A 19377-nucleotide genomic window follows, 5' to 3' on the forward strand; every position below is an offset into this window, starting at 1 on the left:
TTAATGTTTTGAGGCCCTCATGCACGTCTCTACCCAGGGACAACGTGGAGCCTCCCAATTTTTGGCTGCCCTGCCTAAGGGCTATACTATAATACACCCACTTCCTTAAAATGGACACTTAATGTTTTGAGGCCCTCATGCACGTCTCAACCCAGGGACAACGTGGAGCCTCCCAATTTTTGGCTGCCCTGCCTAAGGGCTATACTATAATACACCCACTTCCTTAAAATGGACACTTAATGTTTTGAGGCCCTCATGCACGTCTCTACCCAGGGACAACGTGGAGCCTCCCAATTTTTGGCTGCCCTGCCTAAGGGCTATACTATAATACACCCACTTCCTTAAAATGGACACTTAATGTTTTGAGGCCCTCATGCACGTCTCTACCCAGGGACAACGTGGAGCCTCCCAATTTTTGGCTGCCCTGCCTAAGGGCTATACTATAATACACCCACTTCCTTAAAATGGACACTTAATGTTTTGAGGCCCTCATGCACGTCTCTACCCAGGGACAACGTGGAGCCTCCCAATTTTTGGCTGCCCTGCCTAAGGGCTATACTATAATACACCCACTTCCTTAAAATGGACACTTAATGTTTTGAGGCCCTCATGCACGTCTCTACCCAGGGACAACGTGGAGCCTCCCAATTTTTGGCTGCCCTGCCTAAGGGCTATACTATAATACACCCACTTCCTTAAAATGGACACTTAATGTTTTGAGGCCCTCATGCACGTCTCTACCCAGGGACAACGTGGAGCCTCCCAATTTTTGGCTGCCCTGCCTAAGGGCTATACTATAATACACCCACTTCCTTAAAATGGACACTTAATGTTTTGAGGCCCTCATGCACGTCTCTACCCAGGGACAATGTGGAGCCTCCCAATTTTTGGCTGCCCTGGCAAAGGGCTATACTGAAATAGACCCACTTCCTTACAATGGGCACTTCAGGTTTAAAGGCCCTCATGCACGTCTCTACCCAGGGACAACGTGGAGCCTCCCAATTTTTGGCTGCCCTGCCTAAGGGCTATACTACAATAGACCCACTTCCTTCCAATGGGCACTTCAGGTTTACAGGCCCTCATGCACGTCTGTATGCAGGGGCATTGGTGAACCTCACAATTTTGGACTGCCCTGGCAAAGGAAAATACTACAAAGACTCACTTCCTCAAAATGGGCACATTAGACTCAAGAGGCCTTCATGTACGTCTCTTCTCAGGGACATCGGAGTGCCACACAATGTTTTCACGTAAAATCTTTCATGTATTAATCTCAAAAAGTAACATACACCAGCTCTATCTCACTATTGGGTATGTGCCCTTAATATTTCCGCCATGAAAAATCATTTTGGGGTCATTTTGGAAGGTTTTCTGGTGAGTCCGTAAAAATGGCGTAAAACGCGGACAAAATTGTTCACAGCTGTGACTTTTCAGTGATAAATGCTTCAAGGGGTCTTCCCCATGCTGTTGCCATGTCATTTGAGCACTCTTCTGAGACTTTTGTGACATTTTTAGGGTTTCTCCATGCTGCCGGGGGGTCATTTCACAAAAATACTCGGGTCTCCCATAGGATAACATTGGGCTCGTTGCTCGGCCCGAGTACACGAGTATCTTGGGATGCTCGGCCCGAGCTTCGAGCACCCGAGCTTTTTAGTACTCGCTCATCACTAGTAGGCATTCAAAGGTTGTGGGTTCGAGTCCCGCCAGAGTCAGCTTTTGTTTGGTGTCTGATGCGAAAGTCCTATATAATACCCATAAGATAATAAAGAGTAAGAAATGATTTAATATATGATTTATTATTATCCTTTAGAGCATTTTTGTAGAATTCAAAAATCGCTAGGGCTCCCCTTTCTAGAAAAGACTAAGAAGGCAACCCAGTTTTGTGAACTTTTAAAATGCTGCTTTTCCATCCTGTTTTGAAATTCATTCTTCATGTAGATTTGTTATGTGTGTCTAAAACACAGAGAGAGTTGAGAAAATGCTAACGCTGAGTTTTTCTCTGCTGGTTCTAAAATTATTGAACATCTTGATGTTATATTTTAGAATACCTGAATTTCCAAATGTAAATCAGATTTTAAAATGATCAAAGAAAAGAATGTAGAGGAAGCTGCTAAAAAAACACTCTTTAGCACAAAGTGGCGAATGTAAATGTCTAGATAAGATAAAGATTCAAAGATTGGAGGCTTGTTTTAATTGGAGAAGAGTTTTGTATCTAAAGAATTTAAACCTTTATCCATTATCTTCAGTATTCTTTAAAAGTGAAAAAAAACGGAAATATTTTCCAAAAAAGTTTATTTGCCTCCTGAAATCATAATGTATGCCATAAGATATGTCCAGAAAATTGGCTTGAAATTCTTGTCTTTACTAAAATGTAAATATTTTGTGAAAATCTGCTCTCAAATCTTGAAAGATTGCTTTTAGAGTGATTTCCATTTTTACTATTCTTTCTCTTATTAGTTTTAGCCACACTGAAGTTCCAAACAATTTTTTTCAGTTTCAGGCTCTGTGGCGCAATGGATAGCGCATTGGACTTCTAGGAAAGTGTAGGTATTCAAAGGTTGTGGGTTCGAGTCCCGCCAGAGTCAGCTTTTGTTTGGTGTCTGATGCGAAAGTCCTATATAATACCCATAAGATAATAAAGAGTAAGAAATGATTTAATATATGATTTATTATTATCCTTTAGAGCATTTTTGTAGAATTAAAAAATCGCTAGGGCTCCCCTTTCTAGAAAAGACTAAGAAGGCAACCCAGTTTTGTGAACTTTTAAAATGCTGCTTTTCCATCCTGTTTTGAAATTCATTCTTCATGTAGATTTGTTATGTGTGTCTAGAACACAGAGAGAGTCGAGAAAATGCTAACGCTGAGTTTTTCTCTGCTGGTTCTAAAATTATTGAACATCTTGATGTTATATTTTAGAATACCTGAATTTCCAAATGTAAATCAGATTTTAAAATGATCAAAGAAAAGAATGTAGAGGAAGCTGCTAAAAAAACACTCTTTAGCACAAAGTGGCGAATGTAAATGTCTAGATAAGATAAAGATTCAAAGTTTGGAGGCTTGTTTTAATTGGAGAAGAGTTTTGTATCTAAAGAATTTAAACCTTTATCCATTATCTTCAGTATTCTTTAAAAGTGAAAAAAACGGAAATATTTTCCAAAAAAGTTTATTTGCCTCCTGAAATCATAATGTATGCCATAAGATATGTCCAGAAAATTGGCTTGAAATTTTTGTCTTTACTAAAATGTTAATATTTTGTGAAAATCTGCTCTCAAATCTTGAAAGATTGCTTTTAGAGTGATTTCCATTTTTACTATTCTTTCTCTTATTAGTTTTAGCCACACTGAAGTTCCAAACAATTTTTTTCAGTTTCAGGCTCTGTGGCGCAATGGATAGCGCATTGGACTTCTAGCAAAGTGTAGGCATTCAAAGGTTGTGGGTTCGAGTCCCGCCAGAGTCAGCTTTTGTTTGGTGTCTGATGCGAAAGTCCTATATAATACCCATAAGATAATAAAGAGTAAGAAATGATCTAATATATGATTTATTATTATCCTTTAGAGCATTTTTGTAGAATTAAAAAATCGCTAGGGCTCCCCTTTCTAGAAAAGACTAAGAAGGCAACCCAGTTTTGTGAACTTTTAAAATGCTGCTTTTCCATCCTGTTTTGAAATTCATTCTTCATGTAGATTTGTTATGTGTGTCTAGAACACAGAGAGAGTCGAGAAAATGCTAACGCTGAGTTTTTCTCTGCTGGTTCTAAAATTATTGAACATCTTGATGTTATATTTTAGAATACCTGAATTTCCAAATGTAAATCAGATTTTAAAATGATCAAAGAAAAGAATGTAGAGGAAGCTGCTAAAAAAACACTCTTTAGCACAAAGTGGCGAATGTAAATGTCTAGATAAGATAAAGATTCAAAGTTTGGAGGCTTGTTTTAATTGGAGAAGAGTTTTGTATCTAAAGAATTTAAACCTTTATCCATTATCTTCAGTATTCTTTAAAAGTGAAAAAAAACGGAAATATTTTCCAAAAAAGTTTATTTGTCTCCTGAAATCATAATGTATGCCATAAGATATGTCCAGAAAATTGGCTTGAAATTCTTGTCTTTACTAAAATGTAAATATTTTGTGAAAATCTGCTCTCAAATCTTGAAAGATTGCTTTTAGAGTGATTTCCATTTTTACTATTCTTTCTCTTATTAGTTTTAGCCACACTGAAGTTCCAAACAATTTTTTTCAGTTTCAGGCTCTGTGGCGCAATGGATAGCGCATTGGACTTCTAGGAAAGTGTAGGCATTCAAAGGTTGTGGGTTCGAGTCCCGCCAGAGTCAGCTTTTGTTTGGTGTCTGATGCGAAAGTCCTATATAATACCCATAAGATAATAAAGAGTAAGAAATGATGTAATATATGATTTATTATTATCCTTTAGAGCATTTTTGTTAAATTAAAAAATCGCTAGGGCTCCCCTTTCTAGAAAAGACTAAGAAGGCAACCCAGTTTTGTGAACTTTTAAAATGCTGCTTTTCCATCCTGTTTTGAAATTCATTCTTCATGTAGATTTGTTATGTGTGTCTAGAACACAGAGAGAGTCGAGAAAATGCTAACGCTGAGTTTTTCTCTGCTGGTTCTAAAATTACTGAACATCTTGATGTTATATTTTAGAATACCTGAATTTCCAAATGTAAATCAGATTTTAAAATGATCAAAGAAAAGAATGTAGAGGAAGCTGCTAAAAAAACACTCTTTAGCACAAAGTGGCAAATGTAAATGTCTAGATAAGATAAAGATTCAAAGTTTGGAGGCTTGTTTTAATTGGAGAAGAGTTTTGTATCTAAAGAATTTAAACCTTTATCCATTATCTTCAGTATTCTTTAAAAGTGGAATTGAAAAAAACGGAAATATTTTCCAAAAAAGTTTATTTGCCTCCTGAAATCATAATGTATGCCATAAGATATGTCCAGAAAATTGGCTTGAAATTTTTGTCTTTACTAAAATGTAAATATTTTGTGAAAATCTGCTCTCAAATCTTGAAAGATTGCATTTAGAGTTATTTCCATTTTTACTATTCTTTCTCTTATTAGTTTTAGCCACACTGAAGTTCCAAACAATTTTTTTCAGTTTCAGGCTCTGTGGCGCAATGCATAGCGCATTGGACTTCTAGGAAAGTGTAGGCATTCAAAGGTTGTGGGTTCGAGTCCCGCCAGAGTCAGCTTTTGTTTGGTGTCTGATGCGAAAGTCCTATATAATACCCATAAGATAATAAAGAGTAAGAAATGATCTAATATATGATTTATTATTATCCTTAAGAGCATTTTTGTAGAATTCAAAAATCGCTAGGGCTCCCCTTTCTAGAAAAGACTAAGAAGGCAACCCAGTTTTGTGAACTTTTAAAATGCTGCTTTTCCATCCTGTTTTGAAATTCATTCTTCATGTAGATTTGTTATGTGTGTCTAGAACATAGAGAGAGTCGAGAATATGCTAACGCTGAGTTTTTCTCTGCTGGTTCTAAAATTATTGAACATCTTGATGTTATATTTTAGAATACCTGAATTTCCAAATGTAAATCAGATTTTAAAATGATCAAAGAAAAGAATGTAGAGGAAGCTGCTAAAAAAACACTCTTTAGCACAAAGTGGCGAGAGTAAATGTCTAGATAAGATAAAGATTCAAAGATTGGAGGCTTGTTTTAATTGGAGAAGAGTTTTGTATCTAAAGAATTTAAACCTTTATCCATTATCTTCAGTATTCTTTAAAAGTGGAATTGAAAAAAACGGAAATATTTTCCAAAAAAGTTTATTTGCCTCCTGAAATCATAATGTATGCCATAAGATATGTCCAGAAAATTGGCTTGAAATTTTTGTCTTTACTAAAATGTAAATATTTTGTGAAAATCTGCTCTCAAATCTTGAAAGATTGCTTTTAGAGTGATTTCCATTTTTACTATTCTTTCTCTTATTAGTTTTAGCCACACTGAAGTTCCAAACAATTTTTTTCAGTTTCAGGCTTTGTGGCGCAATGGATAGCGCATTGGACTTCTAGGAAAGTGTAGGCATTCAAAGGTTGTGGGTTCGAGTCCCGCCAGAGTCAGCTTTTGTTTGGTGTCTGATGCGAAAGTCCTATATAATACCCATAAGATAATAAAGAGTAAGAAATGATCTAATATATGATTTATTATTATCCTTTAGAGCATTTTTGTAGAATTCAAAAATCGCTAGGGCTCCCCTTTCTAGAAAAGACTAAGAAGGCAACCCAGTTTTGTGAACTTTTAAAATGCTGCTTTTCCATCCTGTTTTGAAATTCATTCTTCATGTAGATTTGTTATGTGTGTCTAGAACACAGAGAGAGTCGAGAAAATGCTAACGCTGAGTTTTTCTCTGCTGGTTCTAAAATTATTGAACATCTTGATGTTATATTTTAGAATACCTGAATTTCCAAATGTAAATAAGATTTTAAAATGATCAAAGAAAAGAATGTAGAGGAAGCTGCTAAAAAAACACTCTTTAGCACAAAGTGGCGAATGTAAATGTCTAGATAAGATAAAGATTCAAAGATTGGAGGCTTGTTTTAATTGGAGAAGAGTTTTGTATCTAAAGAATTTAAACCTTTATCCATTATCTTCAGTATTCTTTAAAAGTGGAATTGAAAAAAACGGAAATATTTTCCAAAAAAGTTTATTTGCCTCCTGAAATCATAATGTATGCCATAAGATATGTCCAGAAAATTGGCTTAAAATTTTTGTCTTTACTAAAATGTAAATATTTTGTGAAAATCTGCTCTCAAATCTTGAAAGATTGCTTTTAGAGTGATTTCCATTTTTACTATTCTTTCTCTTATTAGTTTTAGCCACACTGAAGTTCCAAACAATTTGTTTCAGTTTCAGGCTCTGTGGCGCAATGGATAGCGCATTGGACTTCTAGGAAAGTGTAGGCATTCAAAGCTTGTGGGTTCGAGTCCCGCCAGAGTCAGCTTTTGTTTGGTGTCTGATGCGAAAGTCCTATATAATACCCATAAGATAATAAAGAGTAAGAAATGATCTAATATATGATTTATTATTATCCTTTAGAGCATTTTTGTAGAATTCAAAAATCGCTAGGGCTCCCCTTTCTAGAAAAGACTAAGAAGGCAACCCAGTTTTGTGAACTTTTAAAATGCTGCTTTTCCATCCTGTTTTGAAATTCATTCTTCATGTAGATTTGTTATGTGTGTCTAGAACACAGAGAGAGTCGAGAAAATGCTAACGCTGAGTTTTTCTCTGCTGGTTCTAAAATTATTGAACATCTTGATGTTATATTTTAGAATACCTGAATTTCCAAATGTAAATAAGATTTTAAAATGATCAAAGAAAAGAATGTAGAGGAAGCTGCTAAAAAAACACTCTTTAGCACAAAGTGGCGAATGTAAATGTCTAGATAAGATAAAGATTCAAAGATTGGAGGCTTGTTTTAATTGGAGAAGAGTTTTGTATCTAAAGAATTTAAACCTTTATCCATTATCTTCAGTATTCTTTAAAAGTGGAATTGAAAAAAACGGAAATATTTTCCAAAAAAGTTTATTTGCCTCCTGAAATCATAATGTATGCCATAAGATATGTCCAGAAAATTGGCTTAAAATTTTTGTCTTTACTAAAATGTAAATATTTTGTGAAAATCTGCTCTCAAATCTTGAAAGATTGCTTTTAGAGTGATTTCCATTTTTACTATTCTTTCTCTTATTAGTTTTAGCCACACTGAAGTTCCAAACAATTTGTTTCAGTTTCAGGCTCTGTGGCGCAATGGATAGCGCATTGGACTTCTAGGAAAGTGTAGGCATTCAAAGCTTGTGGGTTCGAGTCCCGCCAGAGTCAGCTTTTGTTTGGTGTCTGATGCGAAAGTCCTATATAATACCCATAAGATTATAAAGAGTAAGAAATGATCTAATATATGATTTATTATTATCCTTTAGAGCATTTTTGTAGAATTCAAAAATCGCTAGGGCTCCCCTTTCTAGAAAAGACTAAGAAGGCAACCCAGTTTTGTGAACTTTTAAAATGCTGCTTTTCCATCCTGTTTTGAAATTCATTCTTCATGTAGATTTGTTATGTGTGTCTAGAACACAGAGAGAGTCGAGAAAATGCTAACGCTGAGTTTTTCTCTGCTGGTTCTAAAATTATTGAACATCTTGATGTTATATTTTAGAATACCTGAATTTCCAAATGTAAATCAGATTTTAAAATGATCAAAGAAAATAATGTAGAGGAAGCTGCTAAAAAAACACTCTTTAGCACAAAGTGGCGAATGTAAATGTCTAGATAAGATAAAGATTCAAAGTTTGGAGGCTTGTTTTAATTGGAGAAGAGTTTTGTATCTAAAGAATTTAAACCTTTATCCATTATCTTCAGTATTCTTTAAAAGTGAAAAAAACGGAAATATTTTCCAAAAAAGTTTATTTGCCTCCTGAAATCATAATGTATGCCATAAGATATGTCCAGAAAATTGGCTTGAAATTTTTGTCTTTACTAAAATGTTAATATTTTGTGAAAATCTGCTCTCAAATCTTGAAAGATTGCTTTTAGAGTGATTTCCATTTTTACTATTCTTTCTCTTATTAGTTTTAGCCACACTGAAGTTCCAAACAAGTTTTTTCAGTTTCAGGCTCTGTGGCGCAATGGATAGCGCATTGGACTTCTAGCAAAGTGTAGGCATTCAAAGGTTGTGGGTTCGAGTCCCGCCAGAGTCAGCTTTTGTTTGGTGTCTGATGCGAAAGTCCTATATAATACCCATAAGATAATAAAGAGTAAGAAATGATCTAATATATGATTTATTATTATCCTTTAGAGCATTTTTGTAGAATTAAAAAATCGCTAGGGCTCCCCTTTCTAGAAAAGACTAAGAAGGCAACCCAGTTTTGTGAACTTTTAAAATGCTGCTTTTCCATCCTGTTTTGAAATTCATTCTTCATGTAGATTTGTTATGTGTGTCTAGAACATAGAGAGAGTCGAGAATATGCTAACGCTGAGTTTTTCTCTGCTGGTTCTAAAATTATTGAACATCTTGATGTTATATTTTAGAATACCTGAATTTCCAAATGTAAATCAGATTTTAAAATGATCAAAGAAAAGAATGTAGAGGAAGCTGCTAAAAAAACACTCTTTAGCACAAAGTGGCGAATGTAAATGTCTAGATAAGATAAAGATTCAAAGTTTGGAGGCTTGTTTTAATTGGAGAAGAGTTTTGTATCTAAAGAATTTAAACCTTTATCCATTATCTTCAGTATTCTTTAAAAGTGAAAAAAAACGGAAATATTTTCCAAAAAAGTTTATTTGCCTCCTGAAATCATAATGTATGCCATAAGATATGTCCAGAAAATTGGCTTGAAATTCTTGTCTTTACTAAAATGTAAATATTTTGTGAAAATCTGCTCTCAAATCTTGAAAGATTGCTTTTAGAGTGATTTCCATTTTTACTATTCTTTCTCTTATTAGTTTTAGCCACACTGAAGTTCCAAACAATTTTTTTCAGTTTCAGGCTCTGTGGCGCAATGGATAGCGCATTGGACTTCTAGGAAAATGTAGGCATTCAAAGGTTGTGGGTTCGAGTCCCGCCAGAGTCAGCTTTTGTTTGGTGTCTGATGCGAAAGTCCTATATAATACCCATAAGATAATAAAGAGTAAGAAATGATGTAATATATGATTTATTATTATCCTTTAGAGCATTTTTGTTAAATTAAAAAATTGCTAGGGCTCCCCTTTCTAGAAAAGACTAAGAAGGCAACCCAGTTTTGTGAACTTTTAAAATGCTGCTTTTCCATCCTGTTTTGAAATTCATTCTTCATGTAGATTTGTTATGTGTGTCTAGAACACAGAGAGAGTCGAGAAAATGCTAACGCTGAGTTTTTCTCTGCTGGTTCTAAAATTATTGAACATCTTGATGTTATATTTTAGAATACCTGAATTTCCAAATGTAAATCAGATTTTAAAATGATCAAAGAAAAGAATGTAGAGGAAGCTGCTAAAAAAACACTCTTTAGCACAAAGTGGCGAATGTAAATGTCTAGATAAGATAAAGATTCAAAGTTTGGAGGCTTGTTTTAATTGGAGAAGAGTTTTGTATCTAAAGAATTTAAACCTTTATCCATTATCTTCAGTATTCTTTAAAAGTGGAATTGAAAAAAACGGAAATATTTTCCAAAAAAGTTTATTTGCCTCCTGAAATCATAATGTATGCCATAAGATATGTCCAGAAAATTGGCTTGAAATTTTTGTCTTTACTAAAATGTAAATATTTTGTGAAAATCTGCTCTCAAATCTTGAAAGATTGCATTTAGAGTGATTTCCATTTTTATTATTCTTTCTCTTATTAGTTTTAGCCACACTGAAGTTCCAAACAATTTTTTTCAGTTTCAGGCTCTGTGGCGCAATGCATAGCGCATTGGACTTCTAGGAAAGTGTAGGCATTCAAAGGTTGTGGGTTCGAGTCCCGCCAGAGTCAGCTTTTGTTTGGTGTCTGATGCGAAAGTCCTATATAATACCCATAAGATAATAAAGAGTAAGAAATGATCTAATATATGATTTATTATTATCCTTAAGAGCATTTTTGTAGAATTCAAAAATCGCTAGGGCTCCCCTTTCTAGAAAAGACTAAGAAGGCAACCCAGTTTTGTGAACTTTTAAAATGCTGCTTTTCCATCCTGTTTTGAAATTCATTCTTCATGTAGATTTGTTATGTGTGTCTAGAACATAGAGAGAGTCGAGAATATGCTAACGCTGAGTTTTTCTCTGCTGGTTCTAAAATTATTGAACATCTTGATGTTATATTTTAGAATACCTGAATTTCCAAATGTAAATCAGATTTTAAAATGATCAAAGAAAAGAATGTAGAGGAAGCTGCTAAAAAAACACTCTTTAGCACAAAGTGGTGAGAGTAAATGTCTAGATAAGATAAAGATTCAAAGATTGGAGGCTTGTTTTAATTGGAGAAGAGTTTTGTATCTAAAGAATTTAAACCTTTATCCATTATCTTCAGTATTCTTTAAAAGTGGAATTGAAAAAAACGGAAATATTTTCCAAAAAAGTTTATTTGCCTCCTGAAATCATAATGTATGCCATAAGATATGTCCAGAAAATTGGCTTGAAATTTTTGTCTTTACTAAAATGTAAATATTTTGTGAAAATCTGCTCTCAAATCTTGAAAGATTGCTTTTAGAGTGATTTCCATTTTTACTATTCTTTCTCTTATTAGTTTTAGCCACACTGAAGTTCCAAACAATTTTTTTCAGTTTCAGGCTTTGTGGCGCAATGGATAGCACATTGGACTTCTAGGAAAGTGTAGGCATTCAAAGGTTGTGGGTTCGAGTCCCGCCAGAGTCAGCTTTTGTTTGGTGTCTGATGCGAAAGTCCTATATAATACCCATAAGATAATAAAGAGTAAGAAATGATCTAATATATGATTTATTATTATCCTTTAGAGCATTTTTGTAGAATTCAAAAATCGCTAGGGCTCCCCTTTCTAGAAAAGACTAAGAAGGCAACCCAGTTTTGTGAACTTTTAAAATGCTGCTTTTCCATCCTGTTTTGAAATTCATTCTTCATGTAGGTTTGTTATGTGTGTCTAGAACACAGAGAGAGTCGAGAAAATGCTAACGCTGAGTTTTTCTCTGCTGGTTCTAAAATTATTGAACATCTTGATGTTATATTTTAGAATACCTGAATTTCCAAATGTAAATAAGATTTTAAAATGATCAAAGAAAAGAATGTAGAGGAAGCTGCTAAAAAAACACTCTTTAGCACAAAGTGGCGAATGTAAATGTCTAGATAAGATAAAGATTCAAAGATTGGAGGCTTGTTTTAATTGGAGAAGAGTTTTGTATCTAAAGAATTTAAACCTTTATCCATTATCTTCAGTATTCTTTAAAAGTGGAATTGAAAAAAACGGAAATATTTTCCAAAAAAGTTTATTTGCGTCCTGAAATCATAATGTATGCCATAAGATATGTCCAGAAAATTGGCTTAAAATTTTTGTCTTTACTAAAATGTAAATATTTTGTGAAAATCTGCTCTCAAATCTTGAAAGATTGCTTTTAGAGTGATTTCCATTTTTACTATTCTTTCTCTTATTAGTTTTAGCCACACTGAAGTTCCAAACAATTTGTTTCAGTTTCAGGCTCTGTGGCACAATGGATAGCGCATTGGACTTCTAGGAAAGTGTAGGCATTCAAAGCTTGTGGGTTCGAGTCCCGCCAGAGTCAGCTTTTGTTTGGTGTCTGATGCGAAAGTCCTATATAATACCCATAAGATAATAAAGAGTAAGAAATGATCTAATATATGATTTATTATTATCCTTTAGAGCATTTTTGTAGAATTCAAAAATCACTAGGGCTCCCCTTTCTAGAAAAGACTAAGAAGGCAACCCAGTTTTGTGAACTTTTAAAATGCTGCTTTTCCATCCTGTTTTGAAATTCATTCTTCATGTAGATTTGTTATTTGTGTCTAGAACACAGAGAGAGTCGAGAAAATGCTAACGCTGAGTTTTTCTCTGCTGGTTCTAAAATTATTGAACATCTTGATGTTATATTTTAGAATACCTGAATTTCCAAATGTAAATCAGATTTTAAAATGATCAAAGAAAAGAATGTAGAGGAAGCTGCTAAAAAAACACTCTTTAGCACAAAGTGGCGAATGTAAATGTCTAGATAAGATAAAGATTCAAAGATTGGAGGCTTGTTTTAATTGGAGAAGAGTTTTGTATCTAAAGAATTTAAACCTTTATCCATTATCTTCAGTATTCTTTAAAAGTGGAATTGAAAAAAACAGAAATATTTTCCAAAAAAGTTTATTTGCCTCCTGAAATCATAATGTATGCCATAAGATATGTCCAGAAAATCGGCTTGAAATTTTTGTCTTTACTAAAATGTAAATATTTTGTGAAAATCTGCTCTCAAATCTTGAAAGATTGCTTTTAGAGTGATTTCCATTTTTTCTAGTCTTTCTCTTATTAGTTTTAGCCACACTGAAGTTCCAAACAATTTTTTTCAGTTTCAGGCTCTGTGGCGCAATGGATAGCGCTTTGGACTTCTAGGAAAGTGTAGGCATTCAAAGGTTGTGGGTTCGAGTCCCGCCAGAGTCAGCTTTTGTTTGGTGTCTGATGCGAAAGTCCTATATAATACCCATAAGATAATAAAGAGTAAGAAATGATCTAATATATGATTTATTATTATCCTTTAGAGCATTTTTGTAGAATTCAAAAATCACTAGGGCTCCCCTTTCTAGAAAAGACTAAGAAGGCAACCCAGTTTTGTGAACTTTTAAAATGCTGCTTTTCCATCCTGTTTTGAAATTCATTCTTCATGTAGATTTGTTATTTGTGTCTAGAACACAGAGAGAGTCGAGAAAATGCTAATGCTGAGTTTTTCTCTGCTGGTTCTAAAATTATTGAACATCTTGATGTTATATTTTAGAATACCTGAATTTCCAAATGTAAATCAGATTTTAAAATGATCAAAGAAAAAAATGTAGAGGAAGCTGCTAAAAAAACACTCTTTAGCACAAAGTGGCGAATGTAAATGTCTAGATAAGATAAAGATTCAAAGATTGGAGGCTTGTTTTAATTGGAGAAGAGTTTTGTATCTAAAGAATTTAAACCTTTATCCATTATCTTCAGTATTCTTTAAAAGTGGAATTGAAAAAAACCGGAAATATTTTCCAAAAAAGTTTATTTGCCTCCTGAAATCATAATGTATGCCATAAGATATGTCCAGAAAATTGGCTTGAAATTTTTGTCTTTACTAAAATGTAAATATTTTGTGAAAATCTGCTCTCAAATCTTGAAAGATTGCTTTTAGAGTGATTTCCATTTTTACTATTCTTTCTCTTATTAGTTTTAGCCACACTGAAGTTCCAAACAATTTTTTTCAGTTTCAGGCTCTGTGGCGCAATGGCTAGCGCATTGGACTTCTAGGAAAGTGTAGGCATTCAAAGGCTGTGGGTTCGAGTCCCGCCAGAGTCAGCTTTTGTTTGGTGTCTGATGCAAAAGTCCTATATAATACCCAAAAGATAATAAAGAGTAAGAAATGATCTAATATATGATTTATTATTATCCTTTAGAGCATTTTTGTAGAATTAAAAAATCGCTAGGGCTCCCCTTTCTAGAAAAGACTAAGAAGGCAACCCAGTTTTGTGAACTTTTAAAATGCTGCTTTTCCATCCTGTTTTGAAATTCATTCTTCATGTAGATTTGTTATTTGTGTCTAGAACACAGAGAGAGTCGAGAAAATGCTAATGCTGAGTTTTTCTCTGCTGGTTCTAAAATTATTGAACATCTTGATGTTATATTTTAGAATACCTGAATTTCCAAATGTAAATCAGATTTTAAAATGATCAAAGAAAAAAATGTAGAGGAAGCTGCTAAAAAAACACTCTTTAGCACAAAGTGGCGAATGTAAATGTCTAGATAAGATAAAGATTCAAAGATTGGAGGCTTGTTTTAATTGGAGAAGAGTTTTGTATCTAAAGAATTTAAACCTTTATCCATTATCTTCAGTATTCTTTAAAAGTGGAATTGAAAAAAACCGGAAATATTTTCCAAAAAAGTTTATTTGCCTCCTGAAATCATAATGTATGCCATAAGATATGTCCAGAAAATTGGCTTGAAATTTTTGTCTTTACTAAAATGTAAATATTTTGTGAAAATCTGCTCTCAAATCTTGAAAGATTGCTTTTAGAGTGATTTCCATTTTTACTATTCTTTCTCTTATTAGTTTTAGCCACACTGAAGTTCCAAACAATTTTTTTCAGTTTCAGGCTCTGTGGCGCAATGGCTAGCGCATTGGACTTCTAGGAAAGTGTAGGCATTCAAAGGCTGTGGGTTCGAGTCCCGCCAGAGTCAGCTTTTGTTTGGTGTCTGATGCAAAAGTCCTATATAATACCCATAAGATAATAAAGAGTAAGAAATGATCTAATATATGATTTATTATTATCCTTTAGAGCATTTTTGTAGAATTAAAAAATCGCTAGGGCTCCCCTTTCTAGAAAAGACTAAGAAGGCAACCCAGTTTTGTGAACTTTTAAAATGCTGCTTTTCCATCCTGTTTTGAAATTCATTCTTCATGTAGATTTGTTATGTGTGTCTAGAACACAGAGAGAGTCGAGAAAATGTTAACGCTGAGTTTTTCTCTGCTGGTTCTAAAATTATTGAACATCTTGATGTTATATTTTAGAATACCTGAATTTCCAAATGTAAATCAGATTTTAAAATGATCAAAGAAAAGAATGTAGAGGTAGCTGCTAAAAAAACACTCTTTAGCACAAAGTGGCGAATGTAAATGTCTAGCTAAGATAAAGATTCAAAGATTGGAGGCTTGTTTTAATTGGAGAAGAGTTTTGTATCTAAAGAATTTAAACCTTTATCCATTATCATCAGTATTCTTTAAAAGTGGAATTGAAAAAAACGGAAATATTTTCCAAAAAAGTTTATTTGCCTCCTGAAATCATAATGTATGCCATAAGATATCTCCAGAAAATTGGCTTGAAATTTTTGTCTTTACTAAAATGTAAATATTTTGTGAAAATCTGCTCTCAAATCTTGAAAGATTGCTTTTAGAGTGATTTCCATTTTTACTATTCTTTCTCTTATTAGTTTTAGCCACACTGAAGTTCCAAACAATTTTTTTCAGTTTCAGGCTCTGTGGCGCAATGGATAGCGCATTGGACTTCTAGCAAAGTGTAGGCATTCAAAGGTTGTGGGTTCGAGTCCCGCCAGAGTCAGCTTTTGTTTGGTGTCTGATGCGAAAGTCCTATATAATACCCATAAGATAATAAAGAGTAAGAAATGATCTAATATATGATTTATTATTATCCTTTAGAGCATGTTTGTAGAATTCAAAAATCGCTAGGGCTCCCCTTTCTATAAAAGACTAAGAAGGCAACCCAGTTTTGTGAACTTTTAAAATACTGCTTTTCCATCCTGTTTTGAAATTCATTCTTCATGTAGATTTGTTATGTGTGTCTAGAACACAGAGAGAGTCGAGAAAATGCTAACGCTGAGTTTTTCTCTGCTGGTTCTAAATTTATTGAACATCTTGATGTTATATTTTAGAATACCTGAATTTCCAAATGTAAATCAGATTTTAAAATGATCAAAGAAAAGAATGTAGAGGAAGCTGCTAAAAAAACACTCTTTAGCACAAAGTGGCGAATGTAAATGTCTAGATAAGATAAAGATTCAAAGATTGGAGGCTTGTTTTTATTGGAGAAGAGTTTTGTATCTAAAGAATTTAAACCTTTATCCATTATCTTCAGTATTCTTTAAAAGTGGAATTGAAAAAAACGGAAATATTTTCCAAAAAAGTTTATTTGCCTCCTGAAATCATAATGTATGCCATAAGATATGTCCAGAAAATTGGCTTGAAATTTTTGTCTTTACTAAAATGTAAATATTTTGTGAAAATCTGCTCTCAAATCTTGAAAGATTGCTTTTAGAGTGATTTCCATTTTTACTACTCTTATTAGTTTTAGCCACACTGAAGTTCCAAACAATATTTTTCAGTTTCAGGCTCTGTGGCGCAATGGATAGCGCATTGGACTTCTAGGAAAGTGTAGGCATTCAAAGGTTGTAGGTTCGAGTCCCGCCAGAGTCAGCTTTTGTTTGGTGTCTGATGCTAAAGTCCTATATAATACCCATAAGATAATAAAGAGTAAGAAATGATCTAATATATGATTTATTATTATCCTTTAGAGCATTTTTGTAGAATTCAAAAATCGCTAGGGCTCCCCTTTCTAGAAAAGACTAAGAAGGCAACTCAGTTTTGTGAACTTTTAAAATGCTGCTTTTCCGTCCTGTTTTGAAATTCATTCTTCATGTAGATTTGTTATGTGTGTCTAGAACACAGAGAGAGTCGAGAAAATGCTAACGCTGAGTTTTTCTCTGCTGGTTCTAAAATTATTGAACATCTTGATGTTATATTTTAGAATACCTGAATTTCCAAATGTAAATCAGATTTTAAAATGATCAAAGAAAAGAATGTAGAGGAAGCATGCTAAAAAAACACTCTTTAGCACAAAGTGGCGAATGTAAATGTCTAGATAAGATAAAGATTCAAAGATTGGAGGCTTGTTTTAATTGGAGAAGAGTTTTGTATCTAAAGAATTTAAACCTTTATCCATTATCTTCAGTATTCTTTAAAATTGGAATTGAAAAAAACGGAAATATTTTCCAAAAAAGTTTATTTGCCTCCTGAAATCATAATGTATGCCATAAGATATGTCCAGAAAATTGGCTTGAAATTTTTGTCTTTACTAAAATGTAGATATTTTGTGAAAATCTGCTCTCAAATCTTGAAAGATTGCTTTTAGAGTGATTTCTATTTTTACTATTCTTTCTCTTATTAGTTTTAGCCACACTGAAGTTCCAAACAATATTTTTCAGTTTCAGGCTCTGTGGCGCAATGGATAGCGCATTGGACTTCTAGGAAAGTGTAGGCATTCAAAGGTTGTGGGTTCGAGTCCCGCCAGAGTCAGCTTTTGTTTGGTGTCTGATGCTAAAGTCCTATATAATACCCATCTATATATATAATTGCCTTATTCTGTCTGTCTGTCTGTCTGTCTGTCTGTCTGTCTGTCTGTCTGTCTGTCTGTCTGTCTGTCTGTCTGTCTGTCTGTCTGTCTGTCTGTCTGTCTGTCTGTCTGTCTGTCTGTCTGTCTGTCTGTCATGCTCCGAAATTGTGTCCTTACGGTGACACAAAGCTGATTGGCCGCTGGGCTCGCCATGGCCCCGCCCCCCCACACGGATTGGCCTCTCGCCCCGGCTCTCTGCAGGCCCCGCCCCCCTCACGCAATGCACGCTCGCTGTGGCCCAACTGACACGGGGCTCCGATTCCCAGGTGAGTACACACACATCAGATCACACTCACTCTCACACACACCTCACACATCACATCCACACATCACAACATGCTGGGATATCGCTTGCTTCTACACCGGCTCCGTCAGGATCCCGGCAGCGCCAGACATAACCTTGCGATGCTGGGATCTTCACGGAGGCCGTGAAAGCTGGTAACCATTATACACATCGGGTAACTAAGGTCCCTTAGTTACCCGATGTGTATCATAGTTACCAGTGTACACCGGCTCACACTCACTCACACATCACACACACATCACATCGCATCCACACATCAAGGTCCTGCAGCTGCGGAACATACATAACATAACAACACACACACACATACACACACAAATCAGATCACACTCACTCACACACACACATCACATCGCATCCAAATACTCACAACATCCTGGGATATCGCTTGCTTCTCGGCGGCGATATTGTGCTGTGAGCTTCCAGGACCTGAGGGAGGATCACATGGCCAGAAGCATGTGATATCCCCGGATGTTGTGAGTATCAGCGCGTATGTGCAATATCGTCAGTGTCTGTGTGTGTGAGTGTATGCGATCGGGTGTGTGTGAGTGGATGCGATCGGTTGTGTGGGTGAGTGGATGCGATCGGGTGTGGGTGAGTGTCGGCAGAGGAGCACGGCGTGCTGGAGGAGGCTGGGAGCAGAGAGGCTGATCTTGGGGAAGGCTGGGAGGGGGAGGCTGATGCTGAGGGAGGCTGGAAGGAGAGAGGCTGAGCAAACGTGCTCCATCCGCCATACTGCGCACTCCCCATCATGCTGCATCCCCCATGCTGCGCACTCCCAAACGTGGTCCATCCGCCATGCTGCGCACTCCCAAACGTGGTCCATCCGCCATGCTGCGTACTCCCAAACGTGGCCCATCCGCCATGCTGCGCACTCCCAAACGTGCTCCATCCGCCATACTGCGCACTCCCAAACGTGCTCCATCCGCCATACTGCGCACTCCCCATCGTGCACCATCCGGCATGCTGCGCACTCCCAAGCGGATGGAGCATGATGGGGGGTGCGCAGCATGGCGGATGGAGCACGTTTGGGAGTGCGCAGCATGGCGGATGGAGCACGTTTGGGAGTGCGCAGCATGATGGATGGAGCACGTTTGGGAGTGCGCAGCATGACGGATGGAGCTCGTTTGGGAGTGCGCAGCATGCCGGATGGTGCACGATGGGGAGTGCGCAGTATGGCGGATGGAGCACGTTTGGGAGTGCGCAGTATGGCGGATGGAGCACGTTTGGGAGTGCGCAGCATGGCGGATGGAGCACGTTTGGGAGTGTGCAGCATGGCGGATGGACCACGTTTGGGAGTGCGCAGCATGGCGGATGGAGCACGTTTGGGAGTGCGCAGCATGGCGGATGGAGCACGTTTGGGAGTGCGCAGCATGGCGGATGGAGCACGTTTGGGAGTGCGCAGCATGGCGGATGGAGCACGTTTGGGACTGCGCAGCATGGCGGATGGAGCACGTTTGGGAGTGCGCAGCATTGCGGATGGAGCACGTTTG

The 19377-nt window shown here is 36.0% G+C and overlaps 18 non-coding genes across 18 annotated transcripts; all 18 read left to right on the forward strand.

The window, feature by feature from the left end:
- Positions 1-2496: 2496 nt before the first annotated feature.
- TRNAR-UCU (transfer RNA arginine (anticodon UCU)) lies at positions 2497-2582 on the forward strand. The gene is given in 2 exon segments: positions 2497-2533; positions 2547-2582. It is a non-coding gene; the product is annotated as a tRNA-Arg (tRNA).
- A 786-nt stretch (positions 2583-3368) lies between these two features.
- On the forward strand, positions 3369-3454 carry TRNAR-UCU (transfer RNA arginine (anticodon UCU)). The gene is given in 2 exon segments: positions 3369-3405; positions 3419-3454. It is a non-coding gene; the product is annotated as a tRNA-Arg (tRNA).
- A 787-nt stretch (positions 3455-4241) lies between these two features.
- TRNAR-UCU (transfer RNA arginine (anticodon UCU)) lies at positions 4242-4327 on the forward strand. Its single transcript is given in 2 exon segments — positions 4242-4278; positions 4292-4327. It is a non-coding gene; the product is annotated as a tRNA-Arg (tRNA).
- Positions 4328-5119: 792 nt separating this feature from the next.
- TRNAR-UCU (transfer RNA arginine (anticodon UCU)) lies at positions 5120-5205 on the forward strand. Its single transcript is given in 2 exon segments — positions 5120-5156; positions 5170-5205. It is a non-coding gene; the product is annotated as a tRNA-Arg (tRNA).
- A 792-nt stretch (positions 5206-5997) lies between these two features.
- Positions 5998-6083, forward strand: TRNAR-UCU (transfer RNA arginine (anticodon UCU)). The gene is given in 2 exon segments: positions 5998-6034; positions 6048-6083. It is a non-coding gene; the product is annotated as a tRNA-Arg (tRNA).
- Positions 6084-6875: 792 nt separating this feature from the next.
- TRNAR-UCU (transfer RNA arginine (anticodon UCU)) lies at positions 6876-6961 on the forward strand. Its single transcript is given in 2 exon segments — positions 6876-6912; positions 6926-6961. It is a non-coding gene; the product is annotated as a tRNA-Arg (tRNA).
- A 792-nt stretch (positions 6962-7753) lies between these two features.
- On the forward strand, positions 7754-7839 carry TRNAR-UCU (transfer RNA arginine (anticodon UCU)). The gene is given in 2 exon segments: positions 7754-7790; positions 7804-7839. It is a non-coding gene; the product is annotated as a tRNA-Arg (tRNA).
- Positions 7840-8625: 786 nt separating this feature from the next.
- Positions 8626-8711, forward strand: TRNAR-UCU (transfer RNA arginine (anticodon UCU)). Its single transcript is given in 2 exon segments — positions 8626-8662; positions 8676-8711. It is a non-coding gene; the product is annotated as a tRNA-Arg (tRNA).
- A 787-nt stretch (positions 8712-9498) lies between these two features.
- Positions 9499-9584, forward strand: TRNAR-UCU (transfer RNA arginine (anticodon UCU)). Its single transcript is given in 2 exon segments — positions 9499-9535; positions 9549-9584. It is a non-coding gene; the product is annotated as a tRNA-Arg (tRNA).
- A 792-nt stretch (positions 9585-10376) lies between these two features.
- TRNAR-UCU (transfer RNA arginine (anticodon UCU)) lies at positions 10377-10462 on the forward strand. The gene is given in 2 exon segments: positions 10377-10413; positions 10427-10462. It is a non-coding gene; the product is annotated as a tRNA-Arg (tRNA).
- A 792-nt stretch (positions 10463-11254) lies between these two features.
- On the forward strand, positions 11255-11340 carry TRNAR-UCU (transfer RNA arginine (anticodon UCU)). The gene is given in 2 exon segments: positions 11255-11291; positions 11305-11340. It is a non-coding gene; the product is annotated as a tRNA-Arg (tRNA).
- Positions 11341-12132: 792 nt separating this feature from the next.
- Positions 12133-12218, forward strand: TRNAR-UCU (transfer RNA arginine (anticodon UCU)). The gene is given in 2 exon segments: positions 12133-12169; positions 12183-12218. It is a non-coding gene; the product is annotated as a tRNA-Arg (tRNA).
- A 792-nt stretch (positions 12219-13010) lies between these two features.
- Positions 13011-13096, forward strand: TRNAR-UCU (transfer RNA arginine (anticodon UCU)). The gene is given in 2 exon segments: positions 13011-13047; positions 13061-13096. It is a non-coding gene; the product is annotated as a tRNA-Arg (tRNA).
- Positions 13097-13889: 793 nt separating this feature from the next.
- TRNAR-UCU (transfer RNA arginine (anticodon UCU)) lies at positions 13890-13975 on the forward strand. The gene is given in 2 exon segments: positions 13890-13926; positions 13940-13975. It is a non-coding gene; the product is annotated as a tRNA-Arg (tRNA).
- A 793-nt stretch (positions 13976-14768) lies between these two features.
- On the forward strand, positions 14769-14854 carry TRNAR-UCU (transfer RNA arginine (anticodon UCU)). The gene is given in 2 exon segments: positions 14769-14805; positions 14819-14854. It is a non-coding gene; the product is annotated as a tRNA-Arg (tRNA).
- A 792-nt stretch (positions 14855-15646) lies between these two features.
- On the forward strand, positions 15647-15732 carry TRNAR-UCU (transfer RNA arginine (anticodon UCU)). The gene is given in 2 exon segments: positions 15647-15683; positions 15697-15732. It is a non-coding gene; the product is annotated as a tRNA-Arg (tRNA).
- A 786-nt stretch (positions 15733-16518) lies between these two features.
- TRNAR-UCU (transfer RNA arginine (anticodon UCU)) lies at positions 16519-16604 on the forward strand. Its single transcript is given in 2 exon segments — positions 16519-16555; positions 16569-16604. It is a non-coding gene; the product is annotated as a tRNA-Arg (tRNA).
- Positions 16605-17397: 793 nt separating this feature from the next.
- TRNAR-UCU (transfer RNA arginine (anticodon UCU)) lies at positions 17398-17483 on the forward strand. Its single transcript is given in 2 exon segments — positions 17398-17434; positions 17448-17483. It is a non-coding gene; the product is annotated as a tRNA-Arg (tRNA).
- The last annotated feature ends 1894 nt before the right edge of the window (positions 17484-19377 follow it).

This window comes from Anomaloglossus baeobatrachus, chromosome 3, assembly GCF_048569485.1.
Source record: "Anomaloglossus baeobatrachus isolate aAnoBae1 chromosome 3, aAnoBae1.hap1, whole genome shotgun sequence".
NCBI lineage: Eukaryota > Metazoa > Chordata > Amphibia > Anura > Aromobatidae > Anomaloglossus > Anomaloglossus baeobatrachus.